Source organism: Microcebus murinus, chromosome 17, assembly GCF_040939455.1.
Source record: "Microcebus murinus isolate Inina chromosome 17, M.murinus_Inina_mat1.0, whole genome shotgun sequence".
NCBI classification, from domain to species: Eukaryota; Metazoa; Chordata; class Mammalia; order Primates; family Cheirogaleidae; genus Microcebus; species Microcebus murinus.
The window spans coordinates 56,923,383-56,934,891 of NC_134120.1; the positions used below are offsets into that span (position 1 = coordinate 56,923,383).

General features: G+C 43.9%; 1 long non-coding RNA gene across 1 annotated transcript; it reads right to left on the reverse strand.

Annotated features, from left to right (window-relative positions):
• Positions 1-268: 268 nt before the first annotated feature.
• LOC142861635 (uncharacterized) lies at positions 269-11,007 on the reverse strand. The gene is made up of 3 exons (XR_012912857.1): positions 10,644-11,007; positions 1,421-1,530; positions 269-909 (listed from the first exon to the last, which is right to left on the reverse strand). It is a non-coding gene; the product is annotated as an uncharacterized LOC142861635 (long non-coding RNA).
• Between the last annotated feature and the right edge of the window lie 502 nt (positions 11,008-11,509).

Sequence of the window (11,509 nt, forward strand, 5' to 3'; positions counted from 1 at the left end):
TGCTAAAACTAGTAGACGAGAGTTTGCTGGGCACTGAGATATTTACAGAACCTCATTATGCCTCCTCTGCTCATTAACTCGAGTACACAGATGGCAGGTTAGCATTTAACCCCAATGTGCCCGGCTTGCAAGGGAAAATGAGTAACTGCCGTGGAGAAGCTGGCAGACACAGTCCCATCCCAGGCTCCCGACAGCCACAGCACAAAGGGCACACCGTCACTTCCAGGGGATTTTCATTGAAAATGCACAGCATACATTTAATTTCTAGGATACTTCAGAGAAACACAAATTAATAATACTCTACAAAATAACTGCCTCAAAATCTTCAGAAGTGACAAGTTGATAAGAGTCGAGGAAAGACTGTGAGGGTCGGGGATTCTGTCCCGCTGCTTAGAACCTCACCCAGAGACGGCCATGCTCAGACAGAGCCTTTGTTCCTCTGGCACGCTCAGGGAAGCCCTTGTCTGATGAGGAGGAGAAGCCCTGGTCTGGGAGCAAAACTCAGAATATATTGGCTCGCTCAGCCAGACGACCAAAGAGCAGGGCTGCTCGGCTGCGTTTAGCTGACGCAGGAGCGTCTCCCCGCTGCTGCTCTGCGTTTGCTTCACGTGCTGGGTCGGTTGTGCACACTCAGCCAGCACCGCTGCCACTGAGAGCTGAGAGTACAGACGTCAACTGGAGGGTGGATGCCTCACTGGCACGATCGGAAAAATCCCAGGAGAGCTTGTGACTGCCACAGCATGTCCAGCTGGACCTGTCACTCCGGCTGGGTGTGGGGCCGTCGTCTGGCCCACTGAAGTCCACATCCAGCTCTGTGGCCAGGAAGCTCAGGGAGCATATTTGAAAACACTCACTGGAAACTACATGATTTATGGAAAAACTTCAGCCCCTCCTGGCAAAAGAGCAGTCCTAATCAGAACAGGCAAAAGAATGAGTAGAAACTTTATTCCTTTTAATAGCCAACTTTGCCATATAAATAAAAAACTGATTTTAGAGGGTATTCATTTTCACAGAGACATAAAACAAAGTCTTAAAGTTTCCTAATATCAAATCTCGGTATTTTTCCTACTACATTTAGTATTAAAGGATCTTTTATGAAAAAGGATTTTTTAAAATAATCTTATTTTGAAATTCATTTATTGTTTGACACTAGAAATGTTGGTTTAATTCAAAGAAAACAACAAGGGTAGGTTCACACTCCTATAAATCTTAATGTTTAGTATGTCCAGATTATAGCCAGTTTTAAAAGGAATACTTAGATATGTCCTGGATAAATCAGAATTTCTCATCAATAACTTGCACCCTGTTCCGTGTTGTTAAGAATTAACTAGATCTTTCAGGAGAAGTTCATTTTCTGATATATTAATGCAGTGGGACATTGAGTCAGATTCCAATCAAAGGCCAGTGAGAAATTACTCACCATTTGAGCTGGTCACATACAAAGATCAGCAGCATCTGTCCTTCCATCAAAAATGTCTTCAGGGGGAGGATAAAGATGGTGGACGAGAAACACCGCCAGACAAAGTGTCTCTGCAGAAAAGACAGATTCTAGCAGAAATTAGAAAAAAGAAGCAAAAAGACGAGCATAGAGCGGATGAGGGCCGGAAGGAGGGGTACCTGAGACCCCGGGAGACTCCACGGGAGGAGGCTGCGGAGGAGAACTGGAGGCTGAGACCACCGGAGCAGTCCGGAGACCAGCGGCAAGGGTATGTGGATCGGCTGTTTCCCCTCCCCTGCATCTGGAACTGCTAGTGGCTCCCCAGTGGGTGGAGAGACCTGCAGACACAAGCCCAGAGATGACCACCGCCAGCTAGCGGTGAGCCTGTAGCGGACACAGCACCAGACGCCCAAATCCTGCAGGGCACCTCCATGTGCACAGACCCAAGCCGCGTGGGAAGCGCCAAATTGCCTCCTCCTCCCCTCCCCCGACCCTACCCGAGGCTGCCCAGAGAGACAATACAACCACCAGCCGGAGGCACCTCCAGGGAACGGGACCTTCCCTTTTGGAACCCTACAACTGACTAAGGGGAACTCAGACTGTGAGCTCCCTACCTGCCCGCCCTCCCAGGTGCTGCTGGCACGGTGATCCAAGGAGAACGGTGCAGACCCTGAGGCTGAGAGACTTAGACCCAACTTGGGCTCCCTGTGGGTGAATTGGGACCGGCATGCCTCTCCTGGTGGGGATACAGTTTGAACTCTGGGACCCAGAGGTCAGACCTGCAGACCAGATCCCGTGCACTGAGGTCTCGCATTGCCCGGGGCACATAAGGGATTTACATGAAGAGCCTCCTGAGGTGTGTGTGCCTTCAGGGAAAGATTAGCATCCTAGAAGACAACCCTCCTCCCAAAAGGAGGCCATACGTCCAGCCCAGGTGGTGTTCCTGCACAGGAAACCTCCCCGCCGGCATCACAGCCAGGGGAGGCCTGGTGGCGTGAGGTCTGGCCTGCTGGCAGAGGCCCAGGAGTAGCTGCAGAGTTGGGGAGGGTGGAAAGAAGTGAGGCCTGCTCCAGACTGCGGGTCTCAGACAGCCCCACCCCCACACAGAGACTTTCTGGCTGAGCGGGGCCATTCCGGCCCCTCCCTGACAGCTTTTCCTGGAAGCAGAGAACAGAACTTTGATCCCTGCTAACGACATTGGTGGTGCCTGAGGGCAGGCTTACCCAACCCAGCTCCGCCCAGACTCTCTCCTAGACCAGTCCTCACTGAGGGGGAGAAAAGGACACACCTGGAAGTCCCAAGGCTCCACCCACCACCTGAGGCACTAGAGTTCTCTCTACAGGAACAAGAGCTGATAAAAGGACACAAAAACAACGGTGTAGCCTGTTCCTCCAAGCAAGCGCCACCTACTGACAGGGAGGGCATCCTGCACACCCTTTTCACGGCACCTACAGACTCCTCATACAGGGAGTGGTCGAATCTCACCCACAGATACCACCTACCGGCTCAGAGACTAAACAAGGTGTGTGAATACCCAAACAAAAACCTAAAGGAAAGAAACAACAACTGATCAACATGGGAAGAAATCAGCGAAGGAACTCAGGAAATATGAAGACCAAACGGAAAACACACCCCCAAAGAGGAGCACCAGCCCCCTAGAAACAGACACCAACTGAAATCAGGCAACCAAAATGACAGAAGAGGAATTTCGTATGTGGATCATAAGAACACTTACCGACCTGCAAGAACAACTCATTCACCAACACAAAGAAACCACAAAAAGCTTCCAGGACCTAGAACAAAAGTTCACTAAAGAAATAGACACAATGAAGAAAAGTTTAACCGAACTCCTGGAAATGAAGAATCAATTAGGGAACTACAAAATACAGTGGAAAGTCTCAAGAACAGGGTAGATCAAACAGAAGAAAGAATCTCAGAGATTGAAGATAACACCCTCCAACTAAATAAAACCGTCACAGAGATAGAGTAGAGAAACAAGAGCAAAGCCTACAAGAGATGTGGGATTATATGAAGAAACCTAAGGTGAGGGTCATAGGGTTACCAGAAGGGGAAGAAGACAACACTCAAGGGTTGGACAAGCTATTTGAAGATATTATAGAGGAAAATTTCCCAGGTCTTGCTCAAAATCTCAATATCCAAGTTCAAGAAGCTCAGAGGACCCCTGGGAGATTCAATGCAAACAGGAAGATGTCACGACATGCAGTCATCAGACTGACCAAAATATCAACTAAAGAGGCCCTTCTCAGAGCTGTAAGACGGAAGAAGCAAGTAACATACAAGGGAAAGCCAATAACACCAGACTTCTCCACTGAGACTTTACAAGCAAGGAGAGACTGGGGCCCCATTCTCACTCTTCTGAAACAAAACAATGCCCAGCCTAGAATCTTATTCCCTGCAAAACTAAGCTTCGTATATGAAGGAGAAATAAAGACATTCTCAGATAAGCAAAGTCTCAGAGAATTCATCAAGACAAGACCAGCCCTACAAGAAGTACTCAAAACAGTGCTACTCAAGGAATGCCATAATAAAAACTAACGAATATAAAAACAACCAAAACCCAAAGATTAAAGGCCAGATAATACAATGGCTCAAGAGAGAAATCAAAGCAACAACATCCAACCCAACAGAATGAACAATAATCTACCTTACCTATTAGTTCTCTCAATAAATGTGATTGGCTTAAACTCTCCACTCAAGAGACATAGGCTGGCTGAATGGATAAGAAAATACAGGCCAAGTATATGCTGTCTTCAGGAAACACATAAAACCTGCAAGGATGCATATAGACTAAAAGTAAAAGTGTGGAGATCGGTATTCCAGGCAAGTGGAAGCCAAAAGAAGGCTGCATGGCAGTTCTAATTTCAGACAATTTAGTTATTAAACCAACAAAAGTAGTGAAAGACAAAGAGGGTCATTATGTAATGGTGAAGGGCACACTTCAACAAGAAGAGATAATAATTTTAAATATATATACACCCAACTTAGGTGCACCCAGTTTCATAAAGCAAACCTTACTGGATCTAAGCAAATGAATTAATAGCAACTCCATAATCACCGGAGATTTCAACACCCCACTGACGGCACAAGACAGATCCTCCAAACAGAAAATTAATAAAGAAATAATGGACTTAAACAAAACTCTAGAACAATTGGGTCTGACTGACATTTACAGGACATTCTACCCCAAATCCACTGAATATACGTTCTTCTCATCAGCTCACGGGACATTCTCTAAGATTGACCATATCCTAGGACACAAAGTAAATCTCAAGAAATTTTAAAAAATAGAAATCATACCATGTACCTTCTCGGATCACAGTGGACTAAAACTAGAAATCAACCCTAACAGAAACTCACATTTCTACACAAAAATGTGGAAATTAAACAACCTCCTACTAAATGATTACTTCATAAATGAAGAAATCAAGATGGAAATAAAAAAATTCTATGAAGAAAATGACAATGGAGAGACAAGTTATCAAATCCTCTGGGACACAGCTAAAGCAGTTCTGAGAGGAAAGTTTATCTCCATAAATGCCTATAACCAAAATACAAGAAGATCACAAATAGACAATCTAACGAAATGACTCAAAGAGCTGGAAAAAGAAGAATAGACCAACCCCAAACCCAGCAGAAGAAGTGAAATCAACAAGATCAAATCAGAACTAAACAAAATTGAAAACAGGGAAGCTCTTCAGGAGACTAATATAACAAAAAGTTGGTTCTTTGAAAAAATAAACAAAATTGACATGCCATTGGCTAAGCTAATGAAAAGCAGAAAAGAGAAATCTCTAATAAGCTCCATCAGGAACAAAAAAGGAGATATCACAACTGATCCCAAAGAGATACAAGACATAATTTATGAATACTAAAAAATCTTTATACACACAAACTGGAAAATGTGGAGGAAATGTACAAATTTCTAGAAACACACAGCCTCCCTAGGCTCAACCAGGAAGAAATAGATTCCCTGAACAGACCAATCTCAAGAGCTGAAATAGAAACAGCAATTAAAAATCTCCCTAAGAAGAAAAGTCTCGGTCCAGATGGCTTCACACCCGAATTTTATCAAACTTACAAAGAAGAACTAGTACCTATCTTGCAGAAACTACCTTTTATGAAGCAAATATTACTCTGATACCAAAACCAGGAAAGGATGCAACAAAAAAAGAAAACTACAGACCAATATCCCTAGTGAATATAGATGCAAAAGTTTTCAACAAAATCTTAGCTAACCAAATCCGGACGCCTATCAAAAAAATGATCCATCACGAACAAGTGGGTTTCATCCCAGGGATACAGGGATGGTTCAACATATGTAAATCTATAAATGCAATTCACCACATAAACAGAAGCAAAAACAAAGACCACATGATTCTTTCAATAGATGCAGAAAAAGCTTTTGACAAAATTCAACACCCTTTCATGATATGAACACTGAAGAAAATAGGCATAGAAGGGACATACCTAAAAATGATACAAGCCATATATGACAGACCCATAGCCAACATCATACTGAATGGGGAAAAATTGAAATCATTCCCACTTAGAACTGGAACCAGACAAGGCTGCCCACTATCTCCACTTCTATTCAACATAGTGCTGGAAGTCCTGGCTACAGCAATCAGACAGGAAAGTGGAATTAAAGGTATCCAAATAGGGGCAGAAGAGAACAAACTTTCACTGTTTGCTGATGATATGATATTATATTTAGAAACCCCAAAGATTCAACCAAGAAACTGCTGGAACTGATGAATGAATTTAGTAAAGTCTCAGGATACAAAATCAATACACAGAAATCAGAGGCATTCATATAACACCAACAACAATCTAATTGAGAACCAAATCAAAGACTCAATTCCCTTCACAATAGCAACAAAGAAATTAAAGTACCTAGGAATATACTTAACCAAGGAGGTAAAAGACCTCTACAGGGAGAACTATGAAACACTGAGGAAGGAAATAGCAGAGGATGTAAACAGATGGAAATCCATACCATGCTCGTGGATCGGCAGACTCAACATCATTAAAATGTCTATACTACCCAAATTGATCTACAGATTCAACGCAATACCTATTAAAATCCCATCAGCATTCTTCACAGATATAGAAAAAATAATTTTATGCTTCGTATGGAACCAAAGAAGACCCCGAATATCAAAAGCAATTCTAGGCAACAAAAACAAAATGGAAGGCATTAATATGCCAGATATCAAACTATACTACAAAGCTGTAGTAATTAAATCAATATGGTATTGGCACAAAAATAGGAACATTGACCAGTGGAACAGCTGTGAGAATCCTGATATAAAACCATCCTCATATAGCCATCTAATCTTTGACAAAGCAGACAAAAACATACGCTGGGGAAAAGAATCCCTCTTCAATAAATGGTGCTGGGAAAACTGGATAGCCACCTGTAGAAGGCTAAAACAGGACCCACACCTTTCACCTCTCACAAAAATCGACTCACGCTGGATAACAGACTTAAACCTAAGGTATGAAACTATTAGAATTCTAGAGGAAAAAGTTGGAAACACTCTCCTAGACATCGGCCTAGGCAACGAGTTTATGAAGAAGTCCCCAAAGGCAATAACAGCAGCAACAAAAATAAATAAATGGCACATGATCAAACTACAAAGCTTCTGCACAGCCAAAGAAATAGTCATGAAAGTAAACAGACAACCTACAGAATGGGAGAAAATTTTTGCATCCTATGCATCCGATAAGGGACTGATAACTAGAATATACTTAGAACTCACGAAAATCAGGAAGAAAAAATCAAACATCCCCATTAAAAAGTGGGCAAAGGACTTGAACAGAAACTTTTCTAAAGAAGACAGAAGAATGGCCAACAAACATATGAAAAAATGCTCAACATCTCTAATCATCAGGGAAATGCAAATCAAAACCACAATGAGATATCACTTAACCCCAGTGAGAATGGCCTTTATCAAAAAATCTCCAAACAATAAATGCTGGCGTGGCTGCGGAGAGAGAGGAACACTCCTACACTGCTGGTGGGACTGCAAACTAGTTCAACCTCTGTGGAAAGCAATATGGAGATACCTTAAAGCGATACGAGTGAATCTACCATTTGATCCAGCAATCCCATTGCTGGGCATCTACCCAAATGATCCAATGACACTCTACAAAAAAGACACCTGCACTCGAATGTTTATAGCAGCACAATTCATAATTGCAAGGCTGTGGAAACAGCCCAAGTGTCCATCAATCCAAGAATGGATTAATAAAATGTGATATATGTATACCATGGAGTACTATTCAGCTCTAAGAAACAATGGTGATATAGCACATCTTATATTTTCCTGGTTAGAGCTGGAACCCATACTACTAAGTGAAGTATCCCAAGAATGGAAAAACAAGCACCACATATACTCACCAGCAAACTGGTATTAACTGAGCAGCACCTAAGTGGACACATGGGTACTACAGTAATAGGGTATTGGGGAGGGGGGAGGGGCGGAAATACATACATAATGAGTGAGATGTGCACCATCTAGGGGATGGTCATGATGGAGACTCAGACTTTTGGGGGGAGGGGGGGAAATGGGCATTTATTGAAACCTTAAAATCTGTACCCCCATAATATGCCGAAATAAAAAAAAAATTTAAAAAAAATGTGAAAAAAAAAATCTCCATGGACACCCTTCCTCGGGTCTTTGAAAAGACTTTGGAGTTAAATGAGGGGAAAGAACATGCATTGCACAACTTCACTTTCTTTCAAGTGTCATTCATTTTGATAGTACAACGTTTTATTTTAAAAATTAAGTAAGAATATATATTCCTGCCCTGTTGCCAATGGTACAACTAGTTTTTAGAGCATGCACTTATTTTTTCCCTTCACACATTTCAATTCTGCTACAATAACCTCTGTGTTCAATCTTTCCCCACAGGAATTCATCCTGCATGTTTCTGCAGCTCCTCTCCCCATCACACTACTGTTCAAATTATCGCTTGGCTCGTAAATGATTTTTTCTCTCCCTAATTTTTTAGCTGGACACACAAGATCATCCACATCTGACCCCTATCCCTCTCTTTATTTCCCACTAATCACTTGCCCTGCTCCAGTCAGACGCGTCAGCCCCAAGTCCCAGAGCAGCCTGCTGTGGTGGGAGACGCCCGCTTTGCAGCCAGCCGTGCCTGGGCTTGACTTCCGCACGCCCTTCCTAGCTGCGTGCTCTTCGACTACACCGAGTGCCGCTCTGCCTCTCAGCCGCCTTCTCTCATCTGAGCTTCTTCCAGTGACCTGTGACTCACTTTGCAGATTTTGCCACAATCCCAAGTCCTCTGCCCATATTCCTGGGCCCTGCCCGTGAGCTGCTCTCGCTGTCCCTGGTTCTCCGTCTTTACTGGCACCTCCAGTGATGTTTCCTCTCCTTTCACAAGGCCAGGTCAGCCCGGCTGACTTGGCTGTGCTCGCCAGGACACAAGGCTCACAAGGACAGTCTGGAGCAGGTGCCCCATCACTCCCAATCCCCGGGACAGACTTTCTGTGGTTCCTTACAGTATCATTTCCCCTTCAGGGGTAAAAGGTCTGGCTTACATGAATGGGGCCAGGAGAAACTATGGGATGAACACTAAACATTTCCCATGTCAGGTACCTTCGTCTGCCCCATGGCCATAGCACAGACAGTAGATCTTGGCACCAACGGAACGTGAACTGGACAGTCTGCCTTGGCATGCCCTGCCCCAGGCTGAGAGCATCCACCTGGGCCGACCCGGGCAATGTCTACTCATGCCCATAGCATGAGAGCCCCACACTGTCTCGCCATCATGCACATGGGGTTTGGTTTAGGACCAAGTCCAGTGAATGAGGTGAGCAGTCACTCTAGGACCTCAGGGTGCCCCATTGGCTCCCACAGGCCCCTAAGTTCTCCCCATCCAGCTCCAAGTTCTGCTTACATTCTCTATGGCCTGGAGGGTCTGGGATAATAAATATGTGCCTTTAATAAATGAAATTCTTAAATGATGTTAACTGATTCAGAATAGTCTAATTTCTGAGATCTTTATTTTTACATCCTTCCAATAGGACACTTCAAACTTCTCATGTTCCCCTCACCCCCAACATACTCTTTCAAATTCATAGATTCTCTCATTTTGGGGGAGCATAATGAAAAAACCTTGATAACCAACGAGCTTCATCAGATTCACTCTAAGGTGATAATGAGTTATGACAACAGACCCCAGATGTAAAGAAGATATTACTTCTAGGGTTACTCTGTGTAAGTCATGATTCAGAAAACATTGTACTTCTAATTTGCCCAGGTGAATTTCTAACTAAATAATTCCAATGCCCAATATTTACTTTCAAATGAATGAAATGTAATGAGAAAGCAAGAATGTAATACTGTAGGAGGTGCTGATTAATTATTTAACTGATTTTTAACAAACATACCAGAAACTATTCCAATCCACTTCATTAAGTAGATTGATTGGAGAAAAACAAATAACTCAAAATTAAGCTTCAAACAAAAATACTAAAAATATACAAAATATATTCAAGTAAAAGTACTTTCTCCAGTATTGAGGAATAACTTTACCATGCTATTGCTGATGTGTAATATTATAAGAATAATATGAACAAAACAAGGAACACTAAACAGTACACAAGTTGCTTGATTATAAGCTGGTACAGTCAATTTAAAAAATTTCTTTTTAAAAGAAACCGTCTCCAGCTCTCCAGCTCTCAGCTCCTCCTCTGCCCTTCGCTGCAGTCCTCCTGGAAGAGTTCTGTCTGCCAGGCTGCCTGTTCACCTGGTACGTTTCCTCCCGTCTCTGACTGCACAGTGTGGGCTCTCTTTGCAGTTAGATGTGGCCGTGGGACAGTCAAAGCCAGTGCGATCCAAGCAGCAAAAGGTTTAGTTAATATTTAGGAATACAGTGCTGGTGTTCCCTAAAACCATGGCTGGTTCCACATAAACCTGTCAAGTACCATCGCCAAGCTTTTCCCTTCTAGCTGACTGGGGCAGTGTTTCCCAGGGTGGCCTCGAAGGTTCCTGCTGGAGATGGCAGACACACTGGTGAGGCCCCAGATGACCGCACTGGGCACATGTCTGGCCGCCCTGCCCCTGGAGCCGCCTGGACTGTGCCCAAAACATCCCCCAGCTGCGGGTATTTGTTACTGAGCCATCTCAAATCCCTCCCTCCCATTCTCTCTTACCCGCTCTCCAACAAAGTTTCGATCGTCACCGTTTCCCTGCAGCAGCTCTCTTCACGGTCACCAGTGAGTGACCGCCATGCTGCTGGCCCAGTGGCAGGTGCTTAGGCCTCATCTTACGTGATCCGTCTGCAGCACTTGCCAAAGTTGATCATTTGTTCCTCACTGAAGCATTGCCTTTATTTAGCGTCTGGGATGCCACACTCTCGCGGTGTTCTTCCTGCTTACTGGGTGCTCTTTCGCAATTTCCTGGTGGGCTCTTCCTCATGTCCCCCTCCACTGGGTATGAGGTCCTCCAGGACTAGTCCTCATGTGACTCCTCCTCTCCAGCTATGCTCACTGCTCAGGTGACGGAAATGCAGTGTAGACACTGAAACTTCCCATGTGTATCTCTAGTCCAGATCTCTCCCATGAACTCCAGAATGTGCATACAATGCTCGATTCAATGTCTCCACTTAAAAGACATGTCTGAGACCAGCCTGCTGATTTCTACAGCCTTCCTGCGCCAGCCCCTCCAAACCTGCTCTTCAAACCGTCTTCCCATCATGGAGCATGGCAAGTCCGTCCTTCCAGCTGGGCTTTTCTCAGTCCACATTCAATCTGTCAGGAAACCCCGTGGAGGAATCTCAAAGGATATCCATAATCCAAACCCCTCATCACATTACTGTTGCCTTGATCTAATCCCTTGCAATATTATCTCCCTAATATTATTACAATAGCCTCTTAACTGGTTTCCCTAATTTCACACTTACAAATCCTATGGCCTATTCTCCACACAGCAACCAGCGTCTTCTAGAGGTCAAAGTCAGGAAATTTCACTACTCTGCTCAAAATCTTTCTGTGTCTTCGATTTCACCTCAGGTAAAAGC